The sequence below is a fragment of the Choloepus didactylus genome, chromosome 7, assembly GCF_015220235.1.
Source record: "Choloepus didactylus isolate mChoDid1 chromosome 7, mChoDid1.pri, whole genome shotgun sequence".
In the NCBI taxonomy this organism is placed as follows: Eukaryota; Metazoa; Chordata; class Mammalia; order Pilosa; family Megalonychidae; genus Choloepus; species Choloepus didactylus.
The window spans coordinates 31,852,479-31,859,925 of NC_051313.1; the positions used below are offsets into that span (position 1 = coordinate 31,852,479).

A 7,447-nucleotide genomic window follows, 5' to 3' on the forward strand; every position below is an offset into this window, starting at 1 on the left:
GTTTGCAGATGATATGATCTTATATCTAGAAAACCCTGAGAAATCGACGATACAGCTACTAGAGCTAATAAACAAATTTAGCAAAGTAGCGGGATACAAGATTAATGCACATAAGTCAGTAATGTTTCTATATGCTAGAAATGAACAAACTGAAGAGACACTCAAGAAAAAAATACCATTTTCAATAGCAACTAAAAAAATCAAGTACCTAGGAATCAACTTAACCAAAGATGTAAAAGACCTATACAAAGAAAACTACATAACTCTACTAAAAGAAATAGAAGGGGACCTTAAAAGATGGAAAAATATTCCATGTTCATGGATAGGAAGGCTAAATGTCATTAAGAGTCAATTCTACCCAAACTCATCTACAGATTCAATGCAATCCCAATCAAAATTCCAACAACCTACTTTGCAGACTTGGAAAAGCTAGTTATCAAATTTATTTGGAAAGGGAAGATGCCTCGAATTGCTAAAGACACTCTAAAAAAGAAAAACGAAGTGGGAGGACTTACACTCCCTGACTTTGAAGCTTATTATAAAGCCACAGTTGCCAAAACAGCATGGTACTGGCACAAAGATAGACATATAGATCAATGGAATCGAATTGAGAATTCAGAGATAGACCCTCAGATCTATGGCCGACTGATCTTTGATAAGGCCCCCAAAGTCACTGAACTGAGCCATAATGGTCTTTTCAACAAATGGGGCTGGGAGAGTTGGATATCCATATCCAAAAGAATGAAAGAGGACCCCTACCTCACCCCCTACACAAAAATTAACTCAAAATGGACCAAAGATCTCAATATAAAAGAAAGTACCATAAAACTCCTAGAAGATAATGTAGGAAAACATCTTCAAGACCTTGTATTAGGAGGCCACTTCCTAGACTTTACACTCAAAGCACAAACAACAAAAGAGAAAATAGATAAATGGGAACTCCTCAAGCTTAGAAGTTTCTGCACCTCAAAGGAATTTCTCAAAAAGGTAAAGAGGCAGCCAACTCAATGGGAAAAAATTTTTGGAAACCATGTATCTGACAAAAGACTGATATCTTGCATATACAAAGAAATCCTACAACTCAATGACAATAGTACAGATAGCCCAATTATAAAATGGGCAAAAAATATGAAAAGACAGTTCTCTGAAGAGGAAATACAAATGGCCAAGAAACACATGAAAAAATGTTCAGCTTCACTAGCTATCAGAGAGATGCAAATTAAGACCACAATGAGATACCATCTAACACCGGTTAGAATGGCTGCCATTAAACAAACAGGAAACTACAAATGCTGGAGGGGATGTGGAGAAATTGGAACTCTTATTCATTGTTGGTGGGACTGTATAATGGTTCAGCCACTGTGGAAGTCAGTCTGGCAGTTCCTTAGAAAACTAGATATAGAGCTACCATTCGATCCAGCGATTGCACTTCTCGGTGTATACCCGGAAGATCGGAAGGCAGTGACACGAACAGATATCTGCACGCCATTGTTTAATGGCAGCATTATTCACAATTGCCAAGAGATGGAAACAACCCAAATGTCCTTCAACAGATGAGTGGATAAATAAAATGTGGTATATACACACGATGGAATACTACGCGGCAGTAAGAAGGAACGATCTGGTGAAACATATGACAACATGGATGAACCTTGAAGACATAATGCTGAGCGAAATAAGCCAGGCACAAAAAGAGAAATATTATATGCTACCACTAATGTGAACTTTGAAAAATGTAAAACAAATGGTTTATAATGTAGAATGTAGGGGAACTAGCAGTAGAGAGCAATTAAGGAAGGGGGAACAATAATCCAAGAAGAACAGATAAGCTATTTAACGTTCTGGGGATGCCCAGAAATGACTATGGTCTGTTAATTTCTGATGGATATAGTAGGAACAAGTTCACAGAAATGTTGCTATATTATGTAACTTTCTTGGGGTAAAGTAGGAACATGTTGGAAGTTAAGCAGTTATCTTAGGTTAGTTGTCTTTTTCTTACCCCCTTGTTATGGTCTCTTTGAAATGTTCTTTTATTGTATGTTTGTTTTCTTTTTAACTTTTTTTTTTCCATACAGTTGATTTAAAAAAGAAGGGAAAGTTAAAAAAAAAAAAAAAGAAAAAGAAAAACAAGGAAAAAAAAAAAAAAGATGTAGTGCCCCCTTGAGGAGCCTGTGGAGAATGCAGGGGTATTCGCCTACCCCACCTCCATGGTTGCTAACATCACCACAGACATAGGGGACTGGTGGTTTGATGGGTTGAGCCCTCTACCATAAGTTTTACCCTTGGGAAGATGGTTGCTGCAAAGGAGAGGCTAGGCCTCCCTATATTTGTGCCTAAGAGTCTCCTCCTGAATGCCTCTTTGTTGCTCAAATGTGGCCCTCTCTCTCTGGCTAAGCCAACTTGAAAGGAGAAATCACTGCCCTCCCCTCTACGTGGGATCAGACACCCAGGGGAGTGAATCTCCCTGGCAACGTGGAATATGACTCCCGGGGAGGAATGTAGACCTGGCATCGTGGGACGGAGAACATCTTCTTGACCAAAAGGGGGATGTGAAAGGAAATGAAATAAGCTTCAGTGGCAGAGAGATTCCAAAAGGAGCCGAGAGGTCACTCTGGTGGGCACTCTTACGCACACTTTAGACAACCCTTTTTAGGTTCTAAAGAATTGGGGTAGCTGGTGGTGGATACCTGGAAGTATCAAACTACAACCCAGAACCCATGAATCTCGAAGACAGTTGTATAAAAATGTAGCTTATGAGGGGTGACAATGGGAATGGGAAAGCAATAAGGACCAAACTCCACTTTGTCTAGTTTATGGATGGATGTGTAGAAAAGTAGGGGAAGGAAACAAACAGACAAAGGTACCCAGTGTTCTTCTTTACTTCAATTGCTCTTTTTCACTCTAATTATTATTCTTGTTATTTTTGTGTGTGTGCTAATGAAGGTGTCAGGGATTGATTTAGGTGATGAATGTACAACTATGTAATGGTACTGTAAACAATCGAAAGTACGATTTGTTTTGTATGACTGCGTGGTATGTGAATATATCTCAATAAAATGATGATAAAAAAAAAAAGAATTTGGCTCATGTGTGTCAGAGAAAACAAATACAATTATTTGTTTTCAATGCAAGTTTTCTGCCTTCTTTAGCTGGATCCCTTAAAAAAAAACTTTAAATCACTATGTTTTACCAATGTAGAACAGGATGTGATTTCTGATCTCAGGCTGCAGGTACTTAACCAAATTATCAAGCTAGCTAAGTTGATGGTTTATCTGGAACAGTTCTTCAGAGTATGAAGGATCTTGCATCAAGTGAGTGAGGACTCAAATGAGGGAGGGGAAAAAAAGGTACTTGTCAGTTTGAAAGTCACAGATAGTTTATCTTTCTATAATTAGATTAGGAGAAAAAATGAAGAACGCACTGGTTGCAGGAAGAAGCAAGTCTTCTTGGGTCTGGCATTTGATAGGATAGATATTCAGTTACTGTGCATTTTCCATGGCAGATCATATGGCAGAAACCTGGGAACTTGCATGCCTGGAGCCAGGTTACTCTTATGTTCCGTAACTATGCTGCTTGCAGGGTGGTTGTAGCCACAATAGTTGGCTGTGTGCCAGACAAATGTGGTGCTGCTCTGTTCCCACAAATCTATGTCCCAGTCTTCATGGCAAGGAGGGCACTGCCATGTCCTCTCAGCCACAGTCTCTCTCTTTTTTTTTTTTTAAGATTTATTTATTTATTTATTTATTTATTTATTTATTTATTTATTATTTTTTTAATCTTCATTTTATTGAGATATATTCATATACCACGCAGTCATACAAAACAAATCGTACTTTCGATTGTTCACAGTACCATTACATAGTTGTACATTCATCACCCAAATCAATCCCTGACACCTTCATTAGCACACACACAAGAATAACAAGAATAATAATTAGAGTGAAAAAGAGCAACTGAAGTAAAAAAGAACACTGGGTACCTTTGTCTGTTTGTTTCCTTCCCCTATTTTTCTACTCATCCATCCATAAACTGGACAAAGTGGAGTGTGGTCCTTATGGCTTTCCCAATCCCATTGTCACCCCTCATAAGCTACATTTTTATACATCTGTCTTCGAGATTCATGGGTTCTGGGTTGTAGTTTGATTGTTTCAGGTATCCACCACCAGCTACCCCAATTCTTTAGAACCTAAAAAGGGTTGTCTAAATTGTGCGTAAGAGTGCCCACCAGAGTGACCTCTCGGCTCCTTTTGGAATCTCTCTGCCACTGAAGCTTATTTCATTTCCTTTCACATCCCCCTTTTGGTCAAGAAGATGTTCTCCGTCCCACGATGCCAGGTCTACATTCCTCCCGGGAGTCAGCCACAGTCTCTTATCCAAGTTCTGGTTTGGTTGACAACATCTTGCTCAATACAGCTTTTGTCATCACAACTTGAAATATGATGGCTGATTTCAGCCTGAGGAACCTGGCGGCAAGAATTGAAGGGGCAAATAGCCAATTTGCGACATCAGGATGATTCTTTCTGCACTTGATAAGATGATAAGGAAACCTGCAGGCCCTGATCTGATGGCTTTTATCATATGGGGATTGTAATAGCTTTTCAGGGTCCAGGGAATCAATGTGTGTTTCTTCCACATTGAAAATGAAGGAGCTGAATCCAAGTGTTTGATTGAGTCACGCTCTCCGCCTCTGTTTTTATTTATTTATGTATTTTTTTTCCATCAGCCCCGCCTCCTCTCTGCCAGGATAAACCTCCGGTTTCCTTTCCTGCTTGTTCCAGGTTTATCTGTGCTCGTGGCATGTATTCAGTTGTCCAAATTTGTCAATTAAAACAACAGTTGGAGCTTGGTTGAGCTGCATTCCCTTGCTCCTGGCAGGGACTGCTTCTTTCTTCCACAGTGAAGTTTTGCAACTCAGCCTGCAGTGCTGCTGGGGGAGAGGCACCAGCTCCACGGTTTGGGGAGCTTTATTTACAGTTCTATGCTGCATTCTCAGCTGTTCCACCCATTCCTGACTGGTGTACAATGTTGACTGATCCAGATTATTTTCTAGTTGTTTCTGGCTATTACTAGTTGCTCTAGGAAACAAACTAAATTCCACACCTCCCTATACTGCCATCTTGCCCCGCGTCCCTGACAAACTTTTAATGCTAACATTAATTAAGATCTGCAGTGTAGCGTTTTAAATAGAATTCCCAGTATCTTTAGGTGACTTTAAAATCTGGAGGTAATATTAAATCAAATTAATTAATTGAAAGTCTTTGGATGAATAGATAGTTTCTAAGTAACATAAAATTCTGAAGCAAAGTATTTATGACTGCCAAGATTATATATATATACATTATATAAATAATTTAATCCATTGTGTGCATGTGTTTGTGTGTGCTTTCTATATAAAAGATTGACTGACTTGACTATCTAAATGTTGAAATTTTCTGTAAGGCAAAAGACAACATAAACCAAACCAAAAAAAAGATGAAGATATTTCTGGGAGAAAATATTTGTAATATATCTGATAAGCATAGAGGTCAGTGAAACCCAAAGAAATCCTACAAATTTATTTTTAAGAGATAAAGAACTCAATTGTTTTAAATGGGCACAGTATATGAACAGGTCATTTACAGAAAAGGAAATGTAAATGCTAACAAATGTATAAAAACAAGCTCAAACACACAAGTAGTAAGCCAAGTGCAAGTGAAAACGATAAGCTGCCATTTTTCATCCATCAGAATGGCAAAAAGTAAAGACTGATGATAAATCATGATGACCATATGGAAAAAGGTACCTACAAACACCACTGATAGGAAGTTGTTTTAACACAATGTTTGGGGGACACAATCTGTAATATAATTGGGTGGTATCAATAAAAATTAATACAGATAGTCTTTAACACAGGGATCCCATTTTGGAATTTCATTGCCTTTCCAGGTGAATCATTTTCATGAGCCACTTTTCACATAATGCATGGAAATTTATCTTCTGTTCCAGACAGTGGAGGGAGAGAAATGACTACATATGAAGTATTTTTCTGAAATCCAGACAGATTAGGATAAGAACTTCTCCACTCTAAGGTAACCATCAGTGACTGTTTGAAAGTTGAGTAATGGTTATTAAATCAAATCTTCAGTATTGGATTCTAAAAAACAGTGTTTTGCTGAAGCCTATAGAGAATATTAGAACAACATCTTGCCTTAGAGGAAAAGATAGGGAAACTCATCATACAAGTTCTTTCCTATCAAAAACAGATATCATCTAGGATAAAGGGAATCCCAGGGCTCACAAATAGTGCTAGGAAGATCCCTAAATGAAGCTGTTGTTAGGTTAATTCATTATTATTACTGGAATGGTATCAATTCCACTTGGTTTAATCATGCAAAATTATGCTTTGGGGGCACTTTTACCATTCATCATGGTTTCAGAGTGAGAAGCTGGCAAGAATCCAATTTTTAACATTCACCACACAATTATGGGCATATGGTGAAAAAACATTGAGTTTCGGGGTGACTTGTAAGGATAGCTGTTTCATTTGTTGTATATTTGATTAAGTAAATTTAACTAAGAGCAAAATATCTGATTAACTAAATGATGAGTGACCTAACCAAACTAAACTATGACTCCTGACAAAGTAAGGCTTTAAAAAACAATAAATATTCAGTTTCTTAGTGTCAGCAAAACCCATGTAACCTATTTATGATAAGCATGAAAGAGTTAAAGGTCAACACACATCCCCTCTCTATTCACACACAGAGACACACGCACACATGCACACACCTCAATGGCTGAGTTTTATAATAGACCAGAGGTTTTAGCTTCTTTATCAGCACTGAGGCATTGTTTCATACGAGGACGTAGGAAACAGCTATGGAGAACAAAGACTCCCTCAGAACCTCCTTCCTCTGAAGCTAATAGCTGAGACTCCACAGGCACAACCAAGCAGAGATTTGAGAAGACTATAAGCCTCTTTGCAAAGGCATTAAAGGAGACCTACAGATCAAAAAGAGGCAAGTCTACAGCATTTCCTGGTGTTGCATATACTGCTAAAAGAAATTTATAAAGTCTGTGAGGAAAAACTCTTTAAAGGGAATAAATTCTGAGCAATTCTGGGTAGAAACAAAGAACGCTCTTGAATGAAAATATCAGCACTGATTAAAGCAGGACTTTCGTGTGTGCCCGCGATGCCAGGGAAGAGCGCCTCTTCAGATTCATTCACTTCAGTTATTTCTTTGCTGGTTCCAAATCGGGAGGAAATCCTGATACCCTTACCCAAGGCTGAGCGGGACTCGACTCCCGCATCTAAGAGCTCAAACAAGCCCATACAGGGGCCAATTTAAAGGCTACGGCCAGTATTTGGATTACTAAGGGAGCAGCCAGCAGGAGGGGTATAGCCAGGCAATAGGCTCAGTTCTGATTCTTGGAGGTCTGAGCAGACTGAGATGCCGAGGGTGGGATG

The 7,447-nt window shown here is 38.7% G+C and overlaps 1 pseudogene; it reads right to left on the minus strand.

Moving 5' to 3' along the window:
- Positions 1–3,475: 3,475 nt before the first annotated feature.
- On the minus strand, positions 3,476–7,312 carry LOC119540514 (annotated as a pseudogene).
- Between the last annotated feature and the right edge of the window lie 135 nt (positions 7,313–7,447).